The sequence below is a fragment of the Dermacentor andersoni genome, chromosome 9 (genome assembly GCF_023375885.2).
Source record: "Dermacentor andersoni chromosome 9, qqDerAnde1_hic_scaffold, whole genome shotgun sequence".
In the NCBI taxonomy this organism is placed as follows: domain Eukaryota; kingdom Metazoa; phylum Arthropoda; class Arachnida; order Ixodida; family Ixodidae; genus Dermacentor; species Dermacentor andersoni.
The window spans coordinates 84,533,250-84,560,816 of NC_092822.1; the positions used below are offsets into that span (position 1 = coordinate 84,533,250).

The window sequence follows — 27,567 nt, forward strand, 5'->3', positions numbered from 1 at the left end:
TTCGGAATCGTTATTAAGCCAAAGGGTTGTTCAAAAAGTATGAGGAGGACAGTGAAAGTAGAAATTGACTAAATTGTCATCTGGCGTAATTAATTTGATCGTGTCTGTACTTAATACCACGTGATACTGAGAATGCCGCTTACGAATTTACAAGTTGGCAGCAACTGTTCTCACAGATGCATGACAATATTCCATGGCAACACTCACAGCACATAAATATTTGAATCACCTTTTCTCGTTTTTATCTTAGCAGCAGCAACGCCTTGACATCATTGCTGTTAGTGAAACGTGGCCAAAGAAGGGCAAAATAACTGTTATTCGTGATTACGCAATGGTATGTCAGTCGCGCGATTATCTTCTGTGGGCGAGCCGTAGTTCTCGTTTTACAATATGCAGCAGATATTTACAACATTCCCGCCACCTTCATGCGGCACATATGCCGTTGAGTCTTTTTTGATCACTCTGGAATCATCAGTTACATTCGGTGAACCTTATCGTCCTTCCTTATGTCTCCATTCTTGACAAACATAAAATGACGTTTCGAGTACCAACCAAAAAAATATTGACCAGCTGGTGTTTATAGATCGTAATATGAACACTGATACCAGTAGACCAATACGACTGCATTAATTCATACTTTGGTGCCTCTGCAAGGGTTTTATATATGACCGACTCCTTTTATTCTTATTGAACGATTTCACGTGCAGCATTCTGGCGCGCGCATAGGGTCGTGGATTGCGCGTCTGATGCGCCGCACCTTTCCAGCTAGCTTGGAGACTAACCTAGAATTTGATTAACATTGTGCAAGTGTTTTACGTATATTCGTATATGAAGACAAGGTTTTAATTGCTTTAAAGCACAACTCTCAAACTTTTCTAGCAACGAAGTAGTTCAGAGTGAAACAGATGGTGAGTGCTCTAGCCATTGTGAATGAATTGCCACATGATGACCGCCATCAGTTTATAAATAGTGCGATCCTACCTCAAGGTGTAGGCTATCATGTAGCGTGTGCCCCGGCTAATCTTGCCAAGCTGTATAATAAAAAAAAAGGTTAAAAACACGGTGCAAGAGACAATTAAAAGACGTGCGGTATTTAGACGCGAGAGGTATGGTGACATGAATACCTCACGTCCTAAAATTGCATTTTGCCCCATGCTTTTATTCTTTTATTTTCGTTGACCAGTTTAGTGAGCGCTAGCCTGGACGCCCTATATGATAGACGTAGCACAATTGCTTCAAGCCTAATACAATGTACTAAAGATACATTTTTGGAGGTGCACTGGTGACCGCATGTGGTCAGGTGCTGTTCTATCTGGTTGAGCACCCACCTCTAGAAGGAAGGATTGCGGCTGGCCGGTTTTGGATGCTTTTGTCTATAACGTTGTATTGTCCGCGCATATGGCATGGTTTAAGCCTTCAATGCCACTGAGTTGTTCCGGAAGCTTAATCGTGGCGAGACTGAACCATAAAAGTGTAATGACGGGCACTTGTGGTGTGCCTATGTGGGCTGTTTCACCTTGTCGCTTCAAAGATTGCTGCAATCTGTACCAGCTCTGCCAAAGAAACACATCGTAACCGTACCTCCTGAAACTTTGTCTTTGAGCATCTTTGCATCATACGTGGCCGAAACTCGTCATATTACATCAAATCGTTCACGAATACGAAGTTATTTCAACAAGCTGTACTTGAAACAGCACGCATACATCTGCGGCATGTCTCTGTCTATTATAGTGGTCATTGTATGCAGGTACTCTACGGATGTTCTATGCAGCATACAGTGTTGGTGGCATATGCGACCAGAGATATTGCTGTCTTTCAAATTCGCCCCCAGATTGCCGCGCCTAAAGTTAGTGCGGTAGTAATGCTGTTGCTATGTGGGTTGCAGTGTCATCAAACGAATTACCAATCAGACAAGCCCCAACCAACTACACTTTCAATAATTCCCTCATAGGGGACTTGGAGCCCACGCACCCGTTCCAGAGAATCACAGGCGGCGCTTCCTTTAAGGTCACCAGGGACCTCCGGTGGAGTGATGTTCCTCCTGCTAGTATCATGGACCTGGGAGCTGTCGAAGGGCACGTTGAGATCGACGGAACGCCTATCGTCAGACTTACATGGACTTGGCCTGGTGCTCATATGACACACGGAGTGGGTGCGTATTGTCTGTGAGCGCCCATTTCGAACTCAGGAAGAAATGACGTCAGAATACTCAACAGGAGCATTATGATTGGCATTACGAAGGAGGGAAGTTCTTCGTTTTCTGCGTTGTTAACGTTTGGAACACCCCTCTTTAACGTATGATACACAAAGGGCGCAATGTAACAGATTGCTGACTAGAACACTTAAAGATTTTAGTTGCTAGTGAGTTCAGTGTTACACTGAATTTTTGTGTATGTAGCACACAGGATGTTGAACTCTTGTCTTCTACAAAAAAAGACCTCACAGTATTAATGCATATATTAGTGATTTGGCTGCCTACCACTCAAAAATATATTGATAATAAATATGAATGAGACAACGCATAAAGTTGATTGCTTTTTTCTGCATTGCGCTTTAGAATGACACTATAGCAATTGAGACTTCATTTTTTTTCAAAATCTGAAATTTTCCTGATGTTTCTGGGGCACTAGTCAGTACAGTGGTCGGACAGAATTTGCATTGCTTGAAATATCATATTCGTATATGTGGTCTTTTATTGGGCAGCCGAATTATAAAAATAGGCGACGAAAGCATGCGGTAGCAGGTCTACGATTTTGCGAGATAGAGCATCGAAGCATCAATGCAATTTTAAATTGGCAGCATTCAGTTACAATGTAGCACTGTGTTTTAAAAAAGCACAGACTAATTCTACAGACAATATTTTCTTCGTTGTAGCTGTAAGCCCAATGTTACGAGGTTGGCCCATAAAAGTTTATTAAGCGTGTCAAAAAAGACCCCTTCATCACGTCTCAGTCGTTCCGAGAAGCACTGCTAGCTCAAATTGCGCCACTGCGGCCGGATTGCAGTGGGGGTGAAATGCGAGAACGTCCGTATACTTAGGCTTAGTTGCACGTTAAAGAACCTCGGGTGGTCCAAATGTTTAAATGCTCCACTACGGCGTGCCTCATAATCAGGTCGTGCTTTTGACACGCACAAACAGAATTTAATTTTTACTTTAGCGGAGTGTAACGCGAATAATAATAGACAACGTTTACCAACTACGTTTTTTGAGAATTCATTGTCAGCAGCATGCAAGTTCGGAACTAACGAAGAAAACACGATGGGCGCTGTATACAGGAAGTGGAAGTTTCCTTCAGATGAACGTGCTAATCTAAACATAAGAGCCTCTAAATATATTGAGCATATTCTTTAAACCTAACTAAACAAGAACATTTTGATATCCATGTGTAAAACCCATTTTTGCTTTCGACAGCATACGGAAGCCTGGACGAAGCATGACTATTCAAGTTTCACAGGAGGAAATGTTTCAGCTGATTTATTGCGTGCGCTGGTCGCGATGACGTAGTCGCAGGTCCCCAATATTGCGCGGTAGTGTTGCCATTAAAGGTGCGACCGATAGGCCCCAATGAGCAACATATGTTTGTGAGGTGCATTGGTTTCTCACCTGTCGAGTGATTGTCAACACCGTGGTAGCGGACCGTCATTTAGCAGTGCATCGGTAATCACGAATCGTCGGCATCAGCACCTGCGTGAAATACCTTAGGCATTTCACACTGCAAGACCCATGTTCATGAGTCTGGCGTGAGTAAGGTTGTTTAACGAAGAAATAGGTTTTTGATGAGTTGTCATATCTTGTACACGTGAACCTAATCAAACGTGAGCTTTGATGTGCCAAATCACGTACTCATTACAAGCTATGCTGTCGAAACGTCAACATTGAGGTTCGTTTTCCCTTATAGGTTGTGTCTCTCCTAATGCAAAGCTGTTTTCTTTCGCGCTGTTTCATCATTCTTACTTTGCACACGTACAATTTGTATCTCGATAACTAGAGCACCTTCACACTATATGGCAACGCTGCCGTATTTGCTGATTTGGTTTCCTAGTAGAGCCTTTCACGACATATATTGTGTACACTATATACCCATAGTTCTATTCTATCCCACACAAGGAACTGTTTTTAGCTGTCCAGGCATGTATTGAAAAGAAAGGCACCATTTCGTTTCAGAATTCTGTGGGCATGTCAGTTGAAAATTTCATTAGGCTTCTGAAGTTTTATCTTAGTTCCACGCTTGTTCAGTTTGATGATAGGGTTTATGTTCAGAAGAAGGGCATCTATATAGGGCCCTGTGTAGCCCCTATCTTAAGCAACATTTTTCTTTCGGCCGTTGATAGCGTTTTGGACAGCATGCTTGACAAACAGAAGGTTTTGAAAGTATTTAGTTATGTAGATGATTTCCTAATTGTGTTAAACAGACAGGATCCACCAGGCCACCAGGAAACTGTAAAAGATATGCTAGATGTTTTTATGAAATATAGCCATGGTTTAGGATACACCTTTGAACTACCAAAGAACAATAAGTTACAGTTTTTAGACCTCGAGCTCAGCCTGGGAGCTGAAGTGCACTGGAAGTACCAACCCCGAGCGCAGAAAGAGCTCTTGTCTTATGAGTCAGCCCACTCTAAGAACGTAAAAAGAGCGATAGCCACGGGGGCATTGGAATCGGCTGCCAGGAAGTCATGTAAGCATGCCATACGAAGCAGCTTCCATCAGCAGATTGAAAGGCTAAAGGAGGCGGGGTTTCCACAGACAGTTATAAGTTCTGTAGTAGAGTGCCTGCTCCAGAAGATAAAAGGGAAAGCAAGAAAAAACACGCAAGAACAAACCAGGAGATTAAGACCTGTAGTCGTACCGTACTCTCAAAGCGTAGCCCACAACCTGAAAAAGGTCGCGAGTAAATTCAAAGTCCCGGTTGTTTTCTCAGCCCCTTCAAAACTTGCTACATTGTGCGCCCGCGTTAACAACCAAAAATCGGAACGCGCGACCTGCGGAACCCAGCATACCAATCCACTTGTCAGTTGCAAGGAAGGGGTAGTTTATCAAATTCCGCTCTCATGCAAAAAGGTTTACATAGGACAAACGGGGCGGTGTCTAAATGAAAGGCTAAAAGAACACGAAAGGTCACAGGAAAAAGGAACTGGTTCCAATATGGTCATCCATTGCAAAGAGTGCAGGTGCAAGCCTCGCCTAAGAGAGACCGTCGTTCTGGACAGAAGTCGAGACGGCGTGGCCCGTGAGCTGAAGGAAGCCTTCCACATTAAAGGGAAGGGCCTTGAATGCGTAAGCGAACCATCGAAAATTCTGTATAAAAGTGAGATGTCATTTTTATAAGCACATAGTTAAAATTGAGCATGTTGCTGCGCCGCCTGCGCCTGGTGAATATTCGTAATCTTTTAGTTTTTTATGGGGTACTCCCTTACGGCGGTGTTTGTGTATCGCGTAACCATTATGATTTATAGTGATTTGGCCCTGTACACCTCGTGTCATCTTCACGAACGTCACCTTCACAATCGTTCTATCGCCTTTTGCCTAGTTACCCTGTGATGTTTTGACAATGCGCGAGTTGCGCCGCCAAATTTGCGTATATAGTGTGTTTCCGTCATTAAAGCATCAGTTGTTAGTAAGCGCTCGTCCATGTCTGTTCTTCTTTTGTCGTCTGCTTGGCGCTATAGTACTTCAGTAATTGTGAACAGCCGGATTAATCCCTTAACTTATTTATCTACTTAGCTACCCTAAAGGTTCAAGTGCCCATTACAAAAGGAAAAGCAATACACAAATATTGCGTGATACTTAGAAATACATAAGCAAAAAGAGACCAAACTAAAGTGAAGGTAATTAATGAAATTAAGTAAATTATGGGGTTTTACGTGCCAAAACCACTTCCTGATTATGAGGCGCGCCGTAGTGGAGGACTCCGAAAATTTCGACCACCTGAGGTTCTTTAACGTGCACCTAAATATAAGTACATGGGTGTTTTCGCATTTCGCACCCATCAAAATGCGGCCACCGTAGCCGGAATTCGATCCCGCGACCTCGTGCTCAGCAGCCTAACACCATAGCCACTGAGCAACCACGGCGGGTTAAAGTGAAGGTACATTGCATAAATAGTTATTATACAATAAACGAAAAAGAAAAATACGAAGGATGGAAGGCCCGGTCAATGAAGCATTAAAATGTTCAACTGCAGTAAACCAGCAATAACGAGGTGACAATACAGAATTCCATACAACCTCGAGAAAAAGAATTAAACAATCAGTGCAGTCATTCCGTTGAAGGTAGGCAGAACTTGGCTTTGATAGTTTGATGCTTTAGTATAAGTGATATCTTTTTAGAGTGTGTTTTGTTTTTATACTGTGTGAAAGGTCAGCATTGCTTGTTACTGCAGAAGGAGACACAGCTTGAACATGGCGTTCAAAAAAGCTCCCAGAAAAAAAACTTTGTCACCTGACATAGAGCAAGGTGCCGCAGATATTATCTCACGGTACATCAAATTATAAATATATTTTACACAAAATGCTCTCTTTGAATTTTAGGCAGCGGATGTTGCTGATGTTCTAACAATGCCACTATCCCGTAAGGAAGTCATCCTACAAAGGACTAATTTGCTGCCTTACCCTGTACTCTCTCATGGTTGTTCTACAAATTAGTGTTAACTGGATGCCAGATGATGAAAGGATATCCCACCTCAAACCTCTTAAAAGATGTGTTAGCGTAGGACTTCCTTTCTGTATTGGAACGATACATTAGCCTTTATTATTTTTCTCACAATATTTTGGAAAACATTAAATAATATATTTTATAAATGAAATGTTTTCTTATTTGAATGTTTGCGTACATGGTATAACACAGTGTTTTTTCGGGATACGTTTGAAGAACAGTCAAACAAGATCAAAGGTTTTATCAGGTTTCTTTTTCCTATGTTACTTTCCATGTGACACGCATTGTCATTCAGAGTTAAGTGCGTCTTGGAAATTTGAGATCTGCTTCTTAATGTATTATGTGTGCATTCAACTGTGCATTGTGCATGCGTTTGTTTGTCTTTGTTTCTTTGTTTGCCCTGTTTGAAACTTGAGAAAGCTGTCCGTATTATTAGTACGCCAAGATAGCATCTTTTTAGTTTACGTCTGAGCCATTTTACCTCATTTACATTCGTTCTGTATATACGCGTCAGGTCCATTGCCGTCGAGTTGCATAGCTTTCACCTAATGAAGCCAATAACTGTAGAAGCTTCAGGAAGTGCTTTCTTTCATTCAATGTAAATAAACTAATTGAATAGTGGACATGCTAAAGTAGCTTCCAAAAATACTCATTTCAAAATTATGCGATTTGATATTTTGCGCAATGAATACCTGTTGAGCATCTAAGAGAACATATCTAACGTTCATGTCTAATTTTATATTTTCTTGTTTCTTGTCTACTGAATGATATTCTAGTTAACAAATACAGTTTTGATGGACATGATTACTTAAGCTACATGAATTATTTCTTAAGCGTAGTTATGAAAGGCCTCATGCAGCTCCATTTTTGTTTTTGGCAAATATGGTTTGCCTGAAATCTCATTGGTTTTCTAAGCATGTATTCATTACCATTTAGGTCGAACCTCATTCTCTCAACCCTATCAGTGTTGCGCGCAATTATTAGGCTTGATTACTTATGCACCGATATTCGTTTAACTACCTTTGTCGTAGGACCAGGTAACTACCCTGAACGATGAAGTGTGTACGCGTACCAGCTGCATTGAGAACAGTGAAGAAAGCATTGACTGATGTGTATGCACCCTACCAGCTGACGTCCCACACAGCGGTTTCTCCGAGGACGTGAGTCGACTAAAGGATAGACGGATGGTTCTCAAGGCTGCTGGTGTTGACATGGTCGATGTGTACGTACATCTTTTCGGCACACTGTTAGCAAGAACTTTTTAGGTATATCTGCCCACAGGCATAGGTCTGTCTGCCTTTGTATAACCTATTGCTACAGTATATGTAATGAAAAAGGAAAGTTTGTCCAGAACTGGTAAATTGGATGTCCTGGAGTTGTGGACGGCCAGCGATGACGTCTTCGCCACAAAAGCTTTGAGCAAATGTAAGATATGGGCTTAGCGCCAAAGTGTAGTGCCTCGGACAATTTCATAGTGGAGCTGTTAGAACCTTGCAGGGTTTCTCTTGACGTGCGCAATTTCGCCGAGCTGGGGAAGAGAGAGCTGAGAGAGAGCGAAAGCAAAGTATAAAAATAGCATCGTGCAGCCTAGCGGCGCGGCAAAAGTGGGTGGAGCCTAGCGGGGGAGGAGGAGCGGCGCGAACGCCAGCAAGAAACGCGGCCTGGGTGCGTGCCCTCTCCTGTGGCGTTCGAGGCTCGGGTTCAGGCGAGGCTGGAGGGACGTTCTCCGGCGGCTGCTAGGATGCCTCGACGCCCTCGTTGCCCACAGCTCCGTACAGAGTGGAGACAAGAGCGACGTCTACTATGGCGTTGGCCACGCGATTCGCGGACGCCTTGGTAAACTCCTTTGGCGGGCGCCACAGGGACACGTTGCCGGTGCTTGTGTGTCTTGTGTGCGGCTTGACACTACTGGCCTTCCTCCAGCTCCACTGGTCTCTTTTGCTTGGGAAAGCAGAGCCACAAATAATTTCTTTAGAATTTTTTGGGGGGCCGAGCGTCTTGCTTATCTGGCACAGCACAGCAAGTTGAAGCAGTGCTGTGCTTCATAGTTCGTCTGTATTCGCATATGTTTGTTTCAGCTAGCGACACTTGAGCACTGCCTAGTTGTTCGTCAGAATTGGTTTTATGTGCTTAGGGAGTGGAATTACGCATTCAGTAGCGACGTTCTTTGTTTTTCGTGAGATCTTCTTGTACAGTACAGCTATTCAAACTCACCTAAGCCATGAGCTAACAAGCTTAGTTGAGCACTAATGTAAACTGACGTTTGCTGGATTTTTAGGATTGCTTTGTTTTTCATAGCACAATTCATGAATCACGTGTTCTACGTCATGCACGATTTCTTCCTTGAGCTGTGCGATATTGTTTTCTAAAATTTCTCTACGGGCACCATATGAGGCATTGCGCAAGGGCGTCGTCGCAGTAACGAGTAAACCTGCACACGCCAGTGCCTATAGTTACATACGCAGTCAGTAGACACTACAATTATGTATAAAGAACATACTGTACAAACATCGAGCACTACAGGAACAAAATAGAAGATGGTAGTATGCATATTAAACCAACAAAGAAACGATACGGCCCATTTTCGAATCAAAATAACAAACCCCAGGAGTAGCCACTACAGCAAGAGGCTGACGAATAACAGAATATTACGGGAAAAAAATGAACCACGAAATAGAGCGAAAGTGCGTCCGGAACGCATAAAACTGTAAAAAAATAAAGAACATCTCAGTTTTTTCACCAAGACAACAGACATTCCTGTCGCAACTACAGAAATTGTAGTTGGGACGACAAAAATTCCTGCTGTACGACAGTAGTTCCTGACGTTTCTGTAGTTGCGACAAAAATTTCTGTTGACTTATTCAACTGGGATGTCCTTCTTTTTATAGTTTTATGCGTTCCGTCCGCTCTTTCACTCTATTTTGGACATTTATGACGTTACGACAGAAATTCGGAAGTCTCACCAAAAACATTCCGTCGCGACGACCAAGAGTTCTGAAGCCGCAGCAGAAACATTCTGTCCCGACAAGAAGAGTTTTGGAGTCGCAACAACCGTTTGCTATCGTGACAGCGATTCTGACGTTACGACAGAAACTCTGACGTCGCAACTGAAACATTCAGTCGCGACGACTAAGAGTTCTGAAGTTGCAACAACAACTTTATATCGCAACAGAGATCCTGACGTCGCTACAGGAGCTGGCTGTCGCGACTACATATTTTCTGTCGTGGCGTTGGACATGTGCCACTTTCTGTCGCAACGACATAAGTTCTGATAGGGCGACAGAAGCGCTTCCCTTCACGACGCTTTAAAATGTACGTCACTTTCGCATCGGTGGCGCTCACTGTACTTTTCTCTTGCGGGATATTCAGTCATGCTTGTCTGAAGCCGGCGATGCTGGTAGCACCGACACCGGTATTAAAGTCGACGTTTCCGATTATAATTGTGCCGTGATGACGAGGCACCAGCAACGCCCAACCAGCCTTCTCAACGTAGGCCGCTGATCAAAATCATACCACCTGCGGTAATGGCTCCGTATCTGTTTTGTTTTATTTGGTAAGATGTGGCACACAGGACTGTGGACTTACATGTGCCGTTACGCTGACACATCAGTTAACTTTACAGAAATATGGCCTAAGCTTTGGCAAAGCCAAAAAAAAAGTTTTGTGTTGTTCCACAAAGTTGCGTAAAAAGCTGTCTTGCTCGGGTCTCAATATCCTGACACAGCGCTGCCGTCAGCAGCCAGTATGTTGTATTAATGAACGTTCATCCACGAATGTTTATGTAGCTATTTTTTATTGAACACACGAATTATATGCGCGCTCAAAAGTGTAAAGAGTGAGAGACAGCTGTCGAAATTCGCAGTAGCAACCCTGCGTCCCCTGTCACCGTTATGTATTTCTGAATTTGTTATTTCATACGGATATCGTAAAGGGAAATAGATGTTCCAGTACTCCGCGATGTGTTTGTTGATGGTAACAACTCTTTTGTTCTTCTAGAGATGCGCCAGTTGACGCGGTGGAGTGAAAGAGCATCTTGGCTCTCAATATCCAAATGTAAACATTAACGCAGGCGGAGGTTCCTACTGCTGACACAGCCAAGACGTAAGCGCAGTCATGTTCAGTGGGTGCAGCGGGAAGGTACTGGGTTCGGAATCCTCAGGGTGCAAGTAGGAATCCGCGGCGGGCAACTTTTTCATATTTTTTGTTTCTTGCGCTGACAAATATAAATAGCCTTAAAGAGGTCTCGGTAAATTTTTAATTATATATTGATCAAGAACTACAGAACGTCCGACTACATGAGTTCACACTACAGTATGTGAGACTACAGGACATTACACTACGGACAACACACTTCAGACAACAAAACGTCAGACAACAGAACGTCCAAAAATACGTCAGATTGAAATTTTCTGTTGTGTTTTTCAACTGGGATCATGCCGTTTTTCTTCGTTATGCAGTACAATATGAATTGTGGGCTGACATCATTGATCAGGTCTTGTTTCGATGACGATGAAATCCGGAAGGGGGTTCCATAACCGATTGGCACGAGGAAGCGTGACCATCTGAATGCAGACGTATTCTCGGAGATGCAGATAAAGCTAAGGTGATTATGCATTCTGCGTGATGTGCAAGATACGATTTGTAGCCGTAAAAAAGATTGTGTAGCAGCACGAATTTACTTGTGAAGTAATAATAAAAGTACAAGTCACGACGACTACCTCCGGTACGAAATGAAATATCAAATGTTATTAGTCAGATGCTTGAACCATATTTATAGGTACGTGATATAAAACCCGCGACCCTATTCATTACAGATTCTAGTAAGCTGATTAGGTTGTTATATTCAAGCTAGGTGCCTTAGGCCACCCTTGTAGGTATGTGTACTATGGGGACAATAATTACAATTTTATAGCTTCGTTAAAGATAAAACTTGGGCATGCCATGTTGGCTTACACGGATCATCTCTAAAGCACACCCTTCATTTAGTAAAATGATGAATTATATTTATAGGACTTATGGATTAATTTTATTTCCTTCCATTTAGCGACTGAGTATGTGTGTTTACTCAATCATGGTCAATCCTTAGAATGGGCATGTGGCGCTACGTTACCTACAAAGAACCTGTTCATTTCGTCTACATTTAGATATATCTCTAAATGAAAGCAGTGTGCTAAAAAAAAGAGGAATGCTGACATATAATCATAATAATAATATTTTCCATTAACTTTAACGGCAAATAATATGTGCAGAATGCTGGGATTTGTATTTGTTCTTCTTCTTGAACCTATTCTCTGCGACGTATCTTTATCAGAGGTCGATCAGCGGCTTCAAGAACGAATTTCTCGTGAACGAGTATCGCGCATTTTCCTATATGTAGACGATTACTTTGTCATACTTCAACTGCGCGCACAAGATAGCCTTGTTGATATCGTTAATTTCGTTCTAGATATATTTGAATCCGCCTTTGGAGGCATCACCTTCACCCCTGACTTGGCCAGGGACAACTGCGTACAGTTCATGAACCTATAACTACATTTCGCCGCTAAACACATCTGTTCGTCTTAGAATCTGAACATTTACTAAATATACAGTCAATTTGGAGGTGGTGTTGCTATAGCATCGTGTTGGGGAGAATGACTGTTAGTCTACATTGTACGCGTCCCTGCCCTTTGGAACTTATTTTGCTTTAAAACCATCTACAGAACAGAGAAGGCAAATCTTGGCTTGGCGTTGCGAAGGTACAACATACAGGAAGAAGGCAGCTAGTCACGCTAGTCGGGCGGTGACAAAGCGAAAGTGAGAAAGCAGGATAAGAGGAAACGTGTAAAAGATGAGCTAGCGGAAGAAGTATCTACGTTCAATGCCTCCAATGTGGAACCCGCTACCAGTCTTTACAACTCAGGTAATCAGCCTTGTTTCCTTGGCAGAACAATCATGACTACTGGCCGGCTGCATCATTTTGCGAAATGTGCAACTGGTCCTTTCACTTTCGGTGCATCTACCTTATTCGCTGCGCACGTTGCACATTAATCATGAAAATAATGCCATATCCTGTAGAATGCATCGATGTATTGCACTGGCAGTCCATCCGGCGAGATATGTGAAATACCAAAGACGTTGTTTGTAATGGTAGCCATATCACGTTGATAGGTTGGGTCTGGCACTTCTGCCACCATTTCGATCCATGTGTCGAGGAAGCCTATCGCCTATCAACGCGATTTGCAGGATGTTACGAAATCAATTAACCAATCGCTTTACTGCCACGTCAATAAAAAGCACAGCGCATGAAACGCAAGAACTCGACTGAGCATGAAAATGCTGCCAATCCCTCCGGCATTTCACAACCTTGGTATAAGGAACACTACTATAAGCTGGCGTAATCCTGCGTGAAAAATATGCAGAGGTACAGCATAGTCGCTATGAACATACATATGTAGCAGAATGATACAGAAAAGGCAAAACAAATCAAGAATACCATTATAAAAGCTCATATATACCGGCATGCAATAAAACATTGTGAAGTACTGGAACTATAGTTGAATTGCGTTGGAATGTCAAGATGGTTTTCTGCAAGTTTTAAAACAGACGGAAGCGTGAACCAGTGAATATGAGCACTGTAATTATTATGTCTTTCATGACATGTCGAATACAGAGTACTACGCTATGCGAATTTGGCTATGTAAATAAATACGATGTTTTTTTCTGCGAAATGGGTTCCTAACTTCCTTATGCTACTTAAGCTCACGTTTTGTAATCAGTTTTCGGTCACGTTCACGTCAGAGCGAAGCATTCTTAAACAATTCGATTTAGAATATAGACAAATAATCATTGAAGCCAGAATATCTTTCAAAGGAAAAGAGATGTGATTTGTCCCAATGCAACAGTTGAAGTGTGCGATCCGACGAATTCCTAACAGTTTGCTGAAATGTATATAAGGTTAACTTACTAATGTTTATAGCGTAATTATTTCTCAACAGTTACACACATCAACGCAAATTTCACAGTGGAAGAGCGCCGCTGTCATGCCCTTATTAAAGGGTCGTTCATGAGGAAGGTAACGGTTGCACCGTCGGTCGAACATTAAGTGACCAGCTTATAAAGACGCGATTGCACTATCTTCAAAATCACTATCTTCAACCCGAAGTAGGAGAAGAAACGGCCATCGCTTTGGCCTACGCGGCTACCAATGCACACTGCATCATCAGCGATTCAAAAACGGCCATTCGTAACTACACAAGAGGACTCATAGCACCCCAAGCGCAGAAGATTCTCTCTGGCACTCCTCCCCCAAGGCAACGCCGCGTGCAGATCATCTGGGCCCCTGGTCACTCGGGTCTGGCTGGAAACGAAGCCGCCCACGATGCCGCCCGAGCTCTCGCACACCGGGCGCATCATCCTTCTCCTGCGTCTTCCGATCCCGACCAGCCCTCTGTTCTGCATCGCGGTCACGCGCGGGACCGAATGGTCACGCTGAGAGAAATTCTCCTGCACTACCGCAGAGAGCGGTTACGCTACCCCCCAGCACACAAAACACTGAATAAGTCTCAATCCACCACTTGGCGACTCCTTCAGACACGAACTTTTCCGAACCCCGTGCTTTACAACCGCATGTACCCCGCTGCATACTCACCACTCTGCAAAGCGTGCAAGGCCCGCGCCGACCTCAATCATATTATCTGGCAATGCCCCAAAGCCTCACCCACCAACACCTCCCGCACTAACACACGCATCATTAGTACGGCCGAGCAGTGGGAGACATTGCTGCTCAGCTTGGACCCAGAGGAGCAGCTCTGGGCCGTCCGGATGGCCGAAGACGCCGCCAGAAAGCAAGGACTGGCCGCCGTCTGAGGAAGGGGGGGAATGGGGGTTAGTCTCCCGACTCCCGCCACCCCTTAACCCCATCAAGGACACAATAAAGTTTTATCTCTCTCTCTCTCTCTCCAGCGGTGAGGTGCAAGCAGTCACACCACTCTTGGATGAGCGTCTACTAATGCTATCACTGTGGCGTTCTTCTGATGTTCTGTTTCAGTTTTTTCATGGAAATGTCCAGCAATAATTACGCTTTAAAAGTTACAACCTTCACACCATGCTAGGAGGGGGAGTAGATTTTAATGAAAAGAAAGGAGAGGTCGGCCTGGAGAGCGTGTCTCTAGCCTGCTACTCCTCACTGGGGAAAGGGGAAGTGGAAACTACAGGGAAAGGTAGGTGGCGGGTGATTATGTTATGGTACAACGAGATACTATATACACGTTGTCCAATACGCGGATGCCCACTGTAGACGCGATACACGTAAGAATAATCTTGTCCGCGCAATAAGTAATCTTGTCACAAAAAGATATTGCGGAAACACATTTCACACTGACTGCACGTCTCACAGGTTCTAGATGGGATCGTCTAAACCAGTATGACTTAAAAAGTTCGCAAGGAATTTTATGGCACGTTGGGCACAGTCAACACTCCTCCAAGCACCCAAAAGCTTTTCTTCTGAAAAGGGGCGGGAGTCCAAGCAGTCAACAGTACATTTGAGTGTCCTACGTTCGGCCGCATATTGAGGGCACACGCAAAGTACGTGAGCTATTGTCTCGAGAGTGGGACAGACGCTATAGTCAGGGTCCCGTGCTTGTCCAATCTTGTGAAGCTATCGGTGGGCGTATGCCACACCCAGCCATAATTGATGAGTGTTTCCTGGCCTCTCCGCAACTGAAGTTGAACCCGGAATTGCAAACCAACGTCATCTACGGAGGCATTTTTGTCGTGTTCGGAATTGTCCCAATGTCGCGCCATAGAAGTTTTGATGGAGCTATGGAACAAGGCGTTAATGTCATACCGGGAAGAATGATTTTTATAATGGTTCCGTAAGTGTGCGCCTATTTTGCTTCCGCGTCAGCCTGTTCAGTTCTAGCTAATCCACAATGGCCAGGAATCCACTGCAGCACGATGGTGTGCCCGGAATGAGACTCCTCAGCAAGCAGAGACATGTCATAAACCAGAGGACTATATGCGGTTCTGTCATTCATATAATTGCTGATGCGTTGCAGTGCTGGTTTTGAGTCACAGAACACTGTCCACTTCTCGAGACTTTGTTGCAGTATGTAGCGAACAGCGTCTCGGACTTCGGTCAACTCGGCTGCTGTAGATGACGTCCTGTGTCCTATCTTGAACCGATGTGCGATCCCCATTCCTGGTACCGTGTAGGCCGCCGCGGAAGAGGTCTGTGTCACAGAACCATGTGTAAAAACATGTTCGTATTTCCCATACGTATAAGCAATGTATGATAGCGCGAAATGCTTTAGCCCAGCAAGCGGCATTTTCGCCTTCTTCGTTATTCCAGGGATTAAGAGTCTCATCGTTGACTTTGCCATCGTCCAGAGTGGAACATCGGGTATGTCATTCAGTTCGAAGTCCGACGGCAATAAGTCTTGCTGCGACAACACTGCTTCTGAGTAGGCGGCTATAAGCCGTATGCTTGTGACGTTCGTGAGTGGATGATTCCTGTGTCTAGTCAGTAGCCTTAGATGCACTCGCAATGGCTCATGTTGCAGATAAACTCGAGCTGGGCACACACGTGCCTCTGCGAATAGTGCCCCAAGTAGACGCACATCGTGGTAGTCCTAGGCAAATTCTCAGTGCGCGAGCCTGAGCACTTGCAAGTGTGCGTACAACACTTGTACTAACCCGAGAAAGTACAGGCGCACTGTAGCGGAAGTAGCCAACAAAAAGTGCCTGGTAGAGCTGCAGAAGAGATGATTTAGATGGCCCCCACGATTTTCCAGACATATGTCGAATGATCTGAGTAAAGCTGTCCAGCTTTTTTTCTTAATCCAGAGAGGTGCTTCGACCAAGATAAGTAACCGTCGATGATGACTCCCAGAAACTTGTAGTACTTGTAGTGCGTTACTGAAGGTATAATACTAACTTGGTGAAACGGTTAGGAGATCCTCCTGATGCCCGCTTCAATTATTTTACTGGAAAAATCTGCTAATATTTTCTTTTGAAAGAGGAAATATTTGCAAGGTAAGTTTTTTACATGATACATCAACTTGTTTCGTTCTGTGTCACTATAGTGATTGTAATCTAGATAGAAACATTACGCAACCTGAGCTTTCTTAGTTCAGGCATTTTCAACGCATATTGTGACACACCCTGTACACATGAAATGGGCAAGTTATGTCACATAGTATGGTACCGTAAACGATATGCAATAAATTATATTACAATTGCCAAGCAGCCATCGTAGGTTCATGTAGCCATGCTTGAACTTGAAGCCTACCTGCCATTAGTTCTTCTCAGTCCCCCCGTTTCCACTGCTTTCGTGCTATCTTATTTTGTGTCTTGTTGAGTAATCTTGTGCCACTGGGTACAACGAACTTGGTATATCTCGGTTTATAACTTTTGATTCCTCGCCAGTGAAGTTGTTATTGCCATGGGCCTCTAGGAATGTGTCCGGATAGCCAAACACTGAATGGCCGCACTGAACAAGCCGGCATAGCAAGCAGCTGAGTGTCCAGGAAACTGTGACGTAAGAGATTGCGGATAAAGCGTGCGTTTGGTACGGAACCTGTAGGTTTTAAAAAATCTCTAAAGTAAGTAGTTAACATTTAGGGTTTGAGACAAACGTTTGCACCTTTCTTATGGTATAACTCAACCCATGAATGTAGCGTGGAGCCGTTGTCATTCTTGTGCTCCTATATTTCTTTGATTTATTTTGTCATAGGAACGGACGACTACTTGGAACAATCTAGTTCGTTCATCGGACATCTGCTGGTAATGTGACATTGATGGCCTCGCAGAAGACCTATTTTATGAGACCAGCGGTGGTCACTGCTTTGGTAGTGGCCCCATCGATGATGATGAAGATTTCCACCTCCAGAGATTGAGCGAACGTTTCTACGCCTATGAGCTCTCATGCTTGGTGTCACTTGCTTTTTTTTAGAACGTTTCGGTTCTGCATTTATGAGCCAATTGTTCACAAGTATTACGTAATATCGCACTACACCTGTGAACAGCCTCCCACAATGTCTTGTGCACCTTCTGCAAAACCTTTTGGCGAGTTTCATAACTCTGTATATGAGAAGGTTTGCCCTTTCGCATGTCTTGCTGTATGAATGTTTGGAAAAATTTTTTAAAGGATTTATAACTTCATCACCCACTGACCAAGCTATAGAAAATAAAACGCCATCAGCAATGACCAAACGTCTAGCGTAGATTGCACAGCTCATCACTTGAAGATTTGGTTGCTTTGTTGCATCGGGCGGACGAGGTTTCGGATTGTATTCCGTGTGAAAACGACCTTCAGTGCGTTGTTGGGCCTGGTATGCATTTTGAACTACAATGCGTGCGTCACAGAGAGAGAGAGAGAACAAATCATAAATGAAAGGCAGGGAGGTGCGTCACGGTTTTGAAGTTGTAGAGGACCTCCTCGCTGAAAGTGCAATTTGCAAATGTCTTTTTTTGATGCTTTTATGAGGAATATACCGTTTACCCTAAATTGTTTATCTCTGTTGCAGTTTTGCTACAACCTATGCCTTTGTTGTGTGTTTCTACCCAACCAGTCAGCGCCTCTACCCAGTCCTTGAAGTCCATGTCGCGAAGGTGTCGTACCTGTTCCTTCTGGAAATTATTCCAGTATGCAGCATGAAGCACGTGTATAGTCTGCATTTGTCCATTAATCTATGGCAGTTCGGTCGACGTACTGCTTTCTCTAGAGGAAGCTTTCAAAGTTAGCGAATCGGTAATTTTAGGCAGACTCAACTAAGATTTCTGCTGATGCATTCATGCCGCGCCGATTACTTAAAAACACTAATATCTAGCCTCACATGCATGCTGCATTTAGGTTGGATACTTCAGTAGACGTTTGTAATGTTGCATTGCCCGTAAGTTTGCACCCTATATGATGATGTCTAGCTTAATTTTCTGATTTGAAGTTAGACTTAGTCACGCAATGATGATAAAATGCGCTGCCTTTGTATGAATTTCCGTAAGACTCATGGAATGAGGGCCTTCTGAGTGCGGTGGGTGCTATCTGCTGTCGTTTCAATTTGTGACATTGCGGGTCACAGGGCATAGTGACAAACGATAGTTTGTCACTATCCGACAGCAGCGTGACGCTTTGCTGTCGGAAAAGTTTATTGCAAAGTCTTTTATATAGGGCGGATGTCTCGTGTAGGGCTCTGACGGCGAATATAGAGCACGTGGCTGGCCCATTTGCGAGCGAAGAAAATGCATTTCTTGTGTGGCGCCACTAAACTGGTCTCTATTCTTCTATTTAAGTTTATACTTACTTTATTTTTTGCAGAATGGTTGTTGTAGGGTAAACTTCGGATTCCGCTTGCTTGTGGATCTAAGGGTTTTGCATCGTTAAGCTATTTCATGTTATTGGAATAAGGTTCTGGAAACCAAACAACGTCATTTAATTCTCCGCTTCTCCGCTTAAATGATGCAAACAGGAAAAAACCACGCAGAATGTGCGCTTACTTTCAATTCGAGTACAAGTTCAACTCCAAAATTAGCGCACCATAAAAAGCGTTTTTACCGTGCAGCTTCTGTGGAATGCTAAGGTCACAGAAGCAATGTATACCCAACTAGTACCCCCAAAAATGTATATTCCTGTAAGAGACCACTGCCTTTCTAGGGTTGCTGAGAGAGCTGGCGAAGAAAAATCGCGCATTTCTTCTCACAAGTTGTATAGATTAAGCACCGCTTCAACTGGCGCAGTGACTTTATCTGCAATCTACGCCTCTAATTCCGTTGGATATATAATCGTTGGATTCTATTTTCAGAATCTGGGGTGAAATATGACGCTGCCTGTTGCCTGCTGCAGGAATGCTGGCCCTTACATTTGTTCGGTGATTTGGGCTGCGTAGCCTAGCGATGTTGCCTGTGGTGTGTAATTTCTGCTTGCGTGCCCGTGACAGCAGTTATAGTGTTTGTGTCGTTTGTCTTAATGGTGAAGATTGTTAGCGAGTACATTGAAGAAGCGCTGTTTCAAAGTCATTCTGTAATTTTGGTGCACGCGATTGCACCTTAGACGTAAGCCAAAATGAATAAGGTAGGGCGGTGGTGGTGAGAGGGTGATTTGTTTGTGGGTCTGGTGGTAGTGTGCTGCAACTGCAGGCGGGATAGATTTACATTATTGTGTTCCCGGATCGTGGCATGATTCCGTTAACAGCATTGCAAATGCTTTTTTCCTGAAACAAGCAGCCGCGTCTTACCGAGCGATGGCCCAAGCAATGGGTCAGAGCACCAACGCCCTGGCTCCGGTCTTTTTGAGGACCCGGGACTGCCTGCACTCCCGATACTGCTAGAAACCCCCGCAAATACTCGGCACCAGGACGTCATGTTTTTGGGCGACGGCGTTAAAGAAAAGTTCTCCTATAATTGCTGGCTAATTTATTCGCCCGAAATCGCACCTTAGATATATCAGCAAGGCAATGTCAGGGAAAGGGACCAGGTGGCTGGCGCACATTTAGCGATGGCTGCGTCTTCTAGCTGCAGGAGTGTTTGATTCATTATATCTTTTGCTAGGGAGGGTACGGACCCTAGTTGTTTCCATTTTCATCTTCGCAAATGTGGCACTGCATCACGGGCCAATTACTGCCATTCGGTATCGCAGCCATTCCCGTGATCCGAGGTAGATCACGAGAATGGCTGCAATATCGAATGGCAGCAACATTTAGTCTTCTTGTGGCCCGTGTGCTGGTTGTAATCCCGAGACCAGCTGCTGCTCAGGGGCTGACTATGAACTAGTGACTGACAGCAGTGCCTGCACTCAAGCGCCTCCGCTACATGGTGTTTCTTCCGAGTAATTTGAAGAGCTTACTTATAATCTGCTGCCAATATTTACCGATACAGAAAGCGCTTTAGAAGTATCTGCAAAACGATATGATGGGAAGGCACTGAGTTACTGACTTTGGGGTTGTCGTGTGTTCTCGCTCTAATTCCTTTCGACATTGCTTTGCTGAATATGGGCAGCGGTATCTGTCGTCACTGAAAATGACTTTGATCCCAGGGCTGGTAGTAACTCCTTGACTTGTTGTGACCCGTGGGCTATCTACAACCACGAGACCAGGTTCCCGACTCTGGAAACAACCGCTGTACTGGTCGTGGACTGTGGGCTGGCTGCAGCTCCGGTATGGACTTCAAGCCTGTGAGTGGGAGCATGACCCGGTGTAGTTTCGGCCGCAAGATCAGGTACTATCTGGCGACTGGAAAGCTCCTCAATACTTGCTACGGCCCTGGGATTGTGTGTGTTGCTGAGACAGGCAGCGCCTCTTGGCTGGAAATGAGGCCTGGACTCTCTGCGACCCCATGACGTCGTGGTTACGATACTGGCAGGGCCCCTGGACGAATAGCGGCCCTGAACTGACAGCGTACCCTGGACTGTCTGCAGCCCCTGAACTGGCTGAAGACCTAGCACTCTATTGTAATCCAAAGACTGGCAACTTCGCCCCGACTGGTGGTAGTGGCCACTGGACTGGATGCAGGCGCGAGACTGGGTGTGGTATTGAGACAGACAGATGTGATCTGAAAGCTAGCAGTGCTTCATGACTTTCAACGACATTGTCGCACGGTTTCGCCCTGATCCCTAGACTCACTGCGGCTCCAGATTTCCCGTGGGCCATAATCTGACTGGGAGCTCGGGACTGTCTGCGATTCAGCCAATGACATTGATTCCGAAGCTACCTGTAATCTCGAGAGTGGCAGAAATTCAGGAACGCGCAGCAATCCTTGGGCTTGCGGGGGCCTCGGGACGTGCTCCCGCCCTCGGAATGACTGCAGGCTCTCGTCTGACTGCAGTTTTCGGACTCTTGGCGACCATCCAATTTTTGACGGCGGCTGCTGAAGCAGCTGCGCCCTGTTTTTCATCCGAATGGCGTTTTCATTTAGTAACAATGGTAACTGTGTTCTTAATCACTAGAGTTTTGGATTGGTTTTTATTATAGTGTTCGCAATGCAGCATATACTGCCTATCAGACTTTACCAACCCGATAAACTGTCTTGTGCACGTTGCCACAATTGCAAGGATTGTACGTAATATGAGGATATGTGGTGTGTACCTGCTGTTTCTCCCTAGCCCAAAATATTTGCCATCCACACTCGAAGCCTTTCACATTTGACGCTTGTAGCAAGTCTCAGGCTTAATCACACTAAGGTCACAAAGGAGCACCATTATATATCTGCACCAAACATTATCTTACAGGTAGCTGCCATGTTATGAAACTTACCGATATCGCCAGCAATACTGCTACAGCTTAGGGCTTGAAGACATTTCTTGAGTTGTTTGGTAGATGTATCGAACTGCAGGTCGTGACTCGGACATAATAATAATTTTATATCAATACAATAGAAACTTTAAATTATCTCTTTATTTTTTGAGGGCAATATGTTGTAAGGATACGTATACGGCCATTGAAAAGCAACAAGCCTTTGTCGTAGAGAAAGTGTTTGGTGTGAAGCATTCTTTTCCTTTTCTTTCTTGCATTGCCTTTAACGGCGGCTGGTGTCTGGGCCGGTATACAAAAAATTCAGTCACTGGGTGTAGCTGGCCACGTGTCTCTGAGTATGCGCGCGCTCTTTGTCCCTGCAACATTATGCCTACACGTCACAGATCATGTGTACGAAGAAAAGGCAAGAAGTGAAGTTGGTAAAATAAAATCAAAGTCCACTACAGCGAAGCTTTTCGCAAAGGAAAAAAACCTGAGCTCAGTGCATGTGTGAAAGAGGCCGTAGACCCAAAGGAGCGTTGAGTGGAGCATTAAGTTATATATCCAGTCTTAACACTAATAGTGTCCTGTAGTTCTCCAGATTACTTTACTTTAAATGTACCGCACGCTTCTTGGCCAATCCTTCATTGTTTCTATGTGCGATATTACATAAATCATCATCATCATCATTACCATCGACAAGTTTTTGTTACGCGGTGTCAGAGAGAAATATTATTGCCAGGAAAGACAGAGGGTAACCGGAGCCGGTGCACTCTGGTCTGATTCTCTGCAATGGGAAAGAGGGAAGGGGAGTGCAAAGTGTCTGGATGCATGATGATGAGAAGATAAGCTGTGAGGGCTTACGCATATTAGACAGTCGGTCTACTACAGCTGCTCGTCTAGTTTCTGCCATGTAGGAACTTCGACAGAGTTTTAACTGTCGGCATTGAAATTGTAGTGTCGGAGTATGAGCCAAGAATAACGTCCTACGCTGTGCAGAAAGTAACAGGATAGGATTGGAATAAACTTTATTTGTCCAACTGTTATCGCTGCTGGTGCCCGGGGCTAGGTAACAGAATATAAAAAATGATTTTAAGGTCATCATTATCATCATTTTCCTGGGAAGCGCGATACGCTACGATTATGCTTGGCCGCTTTGAGGAGCAAGTAATCCCATTTCCACCTACAAACGCTGACAATAATTGCAAGGCGCAAAGGAAACAAATTGTGTCTAATGGCTTGCGAAATGCATCTGTAATGCGAAATATAGCAACAAACATTTCGGTCGTATATGATAAATCTGGTGCGCATTCGTGTTGATTTGAGGCTGATGCATGCCCTATATAAAATATTTGCGTCCTTGCTTTATGTTCGCCCCATTACGCTACTTTTACCTAAACATTGCGCTGCATATTGGTAATTAGTACTATAATTGTGATGATTTTATTGCAATTGATCTTTAGCGTTTCATCTAGATGCTATTCGGTTTACCTTTGATATGATCGAAAAAGCTTCGTTTATCACCGAACTCGGCATTCCGCGGGATTTTCCAATTTTCTCTCGTTTCTGATGTTTACTCAACTGTCTTGAGCCTCTGCAGTGACGCCCGATGAACAACAAAATGTGGCCTGAAACGTTTGCATACTCCACTGGAACAGGTGATTAGGCATTCCGCTTGGATATTGGGTTAAGCAGCTTGCAGTGAAAGCTTAGAGCATTTCGAGGCTCAGGGACGAATTCTGAGTACGTTGGTAAATGCGGAGTCCCGGGCCTTTAGTCCCGAGCGTTCGGCTTACAATCGAGCCTTAGCGTTTGCTTGGTTTTTGTGGATGTCGTCGCAAAGAGTACTAGTGCTCATGATACATTGTTCCGCTAGCTGCAAAAACGCACCAAGGCCTTTCTGATAAAGTTGTAGATGGGCTGATCCATGTCTGAAGGTTATCGAATGACAAAAAATGGTTAATTGGAGCCATTGATTTGAGCAGTTCAAAGTTACGTCTATACCGAATATGAAGTAGCAGATTCAGCCTGTTTTCTTCCTGTGTTGTGTTCGTATATAGTGTGAAAATGTGAGATATCAAGTATTGCGTTAGCAGGGAGGCAACAGAACAAAATACAGTTTGTAGCTTTGCACGTTAGCGGCTTTCAGCGGAAAGCTTGAATGTTTATGGCACATACAAACCATTCCAAAATTATTATTGTTGCCACAAAACATGGAGGGGGGGGGGGGGGGGGTCCCTACGAGGTGGACCGTCCACGCTGGAGATAATCCAATGCGCCCTCAAAAATATAGAAAAAAGAGCAAAAAGAAACCAATCCAAAACAACCTATAGGAAACTAAAGAACAGGGGAGCTTGAGATGACTTATTCATAAAAACAGCGAACAAAGAAATACAATGTAAAGAATACTGTGCAATGAAAATCTATAAAAACGAGTTAAATTACAAGACCTTCTTCTACCATGGGGGCTCTGCGTGATTCGTTTTCTTGCTGATGACTATGTCCGGCGGTTCCATATGAAGCGATGGCAGCGGAGTTTCTATATAGGCGAATTGTGAAAAGCGCTTCCTTGCATGAGGTCATGTGCGCAACAAACAAGCTGGAGTGGAAATACGCATGCCTCCGCTACAGTGCCTGCCATTATCCAGGTGCTCTTTCGCGAGTAGAAATACATTTTAAATTTGTTATCTGCAAAGCTGCCATATGAATAAGTTGGGCTAGCAGACAAATATAGGCGGATCCCACGCATATGTGAGAATTGAGAAGACGCGTTGTTCTTTACGAACTGAAAAGAAATAAATCTAAGCAAGCCTTCGCCCTTCTAAAGTTGTTTCACTCATTTGTTTACAAGTAAGCAAATCCCCACGTTCTGCTGCGCACTCAGTTTAAACACGACAATAGTCTTTACAGACAAGAGTCAGCTTTACACTGAGCAAAACATTCTTTGGCAGGCTTGCCTTTTTGTATGACTTTTACCCTCTGTGGGAATTGTCCAGAAACCCTGTTTGCCACATCCTTAGGTAAATGTACAAAATGTGAATGAACAATTTCATGATATCAAATGAAAAGCAAAATACCAAATGTTTAGAAATCCATCAAGAAAATTCACCTTTATCGTGATAACATTTCTCATTAGGTAAGGCATCTGTATATGGTAATGTAAAAGACAAAAGGCTTCCAAGGACAGTACCGGCCATGACAAGTTATAACCTCAGTAAAATTATCCGTTTGAAATGTTTGTGCAATTGATAAGAAACAACCGTGTGGTTCGAAGTAATGGATTGCCTCATGACCTGAAAATAGCCAGGAAGGACAGAATGCCTAAGCAACTCTGTACAAATTTACAGTGTAGAGAAGAAGACAATAGTTTTTCGAGTACGGTAGAGGTTGTTATTCGAATGCAACAGTAGATGAGAGAACTAAGCTAAAGTGATTACGGACGACTTAAATATTCCTGCACGACTGCCCCTCTCCTGAATTTAGCAACGAATGACGAAGGATGAAAATGTCGAAGAACCTTACCAAGGACAAATCAACGAAGAAACTCGACAAAGGACTTATCAACAGAAGAGAGCCACTGAGCACCACTCTCGCCAAATTATCTGCTACTTTATTCAGTATTATTCATTGTTGATATTTTACCCAGACATACCTAAGTAGGGTTAACTGTAAGGCTACCAGAATGATGTGGTTAAAGGATGTGTGTTCTGCAGTAACAGATGACCATGAAGTATAAAACTCGTTAGTATAAGTACTGCTTCCATTGGTGAATTGGCATCTTCGTTCACAATGGGCTCCTTCTGTTGTAGACTTCTTTTTGCCTTCTCTGTAACCTTCAGTTTAGTTATTCGCAACTTCACGTCTTACGTGTTGTTTTGCTTGTATAGTGGGACACGTAGTCGGAGGCCTATTATAATTCCGGGGAAATGGCTAAAAACAGCCACTTTCACAGTGGCACAGGGAGCACTGGAGGTCCTACTTAAGGCGTTTAAAAGTGTTAAGGTCTTATGAACTGCTCGACTGACGCCAGATGTACCTGAATACTACGTCCTTTCGGTGGCGGAGAATGTTTTCGAGATATCGCTGCAGTTCGTGCCTGATGCAGAGTTAGTGTGCCACTGAAGATTTCCCTATAAGCGTCGAGGTTAAACCTTCTCAAATAAGAAAAAAAATGGTCTCGAATCCACGCTGTGAAAGTGGTTGGACAGCGAAGCTGTAAACGACAAATAGAACGAGCACCGATTGTGACGAGGTGCCGACGTTTTCTGTTCGCGCTCGTGTGTAGTAGCACATACCCTGTCACCCAAGCTGTGTCTTGAGTAATACATGAGTAGCGAGCCATTAAAATCTTGGTGGGGTGGAGCAGTTGTGAGCGAGAACCAAATACATCTTTTTCACGATGTATGGAGCATGGCTTGGAATAAAACGAGTGCTACGTATTAATCGAACGGCTGTTCCTATACTGAAGACATCCCGTCAGTGGGCTGCAAGGGCTGGTGGGCCTACTGCCGAGATGACTGGCTCGTTTGTGCGCCTGGGCCTTTCGTGCTCCCACATAGCACTGTTATGTTGATTCCTTGATATGCCAATTAGATATTGAACCTTGGTATTAATTGCACATACCCATCTTCGGAAACTGGGCAAGAACATAGTAGTTCAATATAATTGTAAGAAAGGGAAATGTATGCGAATGTAATCAAAATAATAAGATTATGGTTAAGGATGTCTTTAGATTCAAGAAAGAAATGAAAGCAAATATACGTTGAGTCGAAATTGAATTTCTGGACAGATAAAGATACCTTAATTTCTGAATTAATATTCGAAATTATGTTCACCTTCAAGTAATGCCCAGATTTGCGTCGCTAACCTTCCTGTCGCTGTGCAAAGTGTCCATTCCCCCGCAGATAGCTAGCTTTAAACATTTAGGTTATAAGGTTATATAAGAAGGTGGACAACAGTTTCTGGGGTTCGTTTTTGCATATTGGAATATTTTTGACAAGCAAGTACAAAATGACATTTCATATTCCCCACAAGAGAAGCTGTGCGGTTATAGGAACAGACCAGCCATGTGTAGATGAAACTTTAGAAATGAAATTTGTCAACGTAGCCTAGTGATTGCGACTTCAAGTGTTCGTGTTTGACAGAGTTTACTGTTCCGGTTATGTGACAAGTGCTCAAAATATGGGAGTTTATTAAAGAGGAGGCTTAAAATTTGCAAAGCACCTCTTGCCGCTTAAATCTAATCCTTATGAAAAGAGCTAATGCGGTTCGAATTCTATTCTGCGACGCGCCCTGCGAATCTTCAAACTTCATCTTCCTTCAAATCAATAACATCAGTTATATGTGGTGGTGCAACTTCATGCGGGATCACAGAATCAAATGTTCTATTTCTATTAGAAATTCCGTAAGGAACGTAGAGTAACATGGGCGTAGGTCTGCAACTGCGTTTCTTTGCTTTGTTTCAGCTCGCGGTCGGCCATCTCGCGGGAGCGGCAAAGACGAAGCGGTTGGATAGGCGTGCGCACGTACCCCGCGCAGCACCCGCGTTCGAAGCTCGTGAACCGGCCAACGGCCCATTTTCCAGCCCGGAAGGTAAGCGAACAGACGCACTTTTCTGTCCTCCGCCTTTTTCTTGGGGAATCTCGATCCCTGCCGCCTTGTAGCAGGCCTAACAGCCTGCCGACACTGCCTTACGGTGTGAGAAATGAG

The 27,567-nt window shown here is 44.0% G+C and overlaps 2 long non-coding RNA genes across 2 annotated transcripts in view; one reads left to right on the forward strand and one right to left on the reverse strand.

The window, feature by feature from the left end:
* Positions 1 to 27,567, reverse strand: part of LOC129384120 (uncharacterized) — a 269,966-nt gene that overhangs the window by 193,011 nt on the left and 49,388 nt on the right. The window lies entirely within an intron of this gene.
* LOC126528322 (uncharacterized) lies at positions 1,911 to 27,446 on the forward strand. Its single transcript, XR_008611903.2, has 3 exons — positions 1,911 to 2,152; positions 7,687 to 7,877; positions 27,324 to 27,446. It is a non-coding gene; the product is annotated as an uncharacterized lncRNA (long non-coding RNA).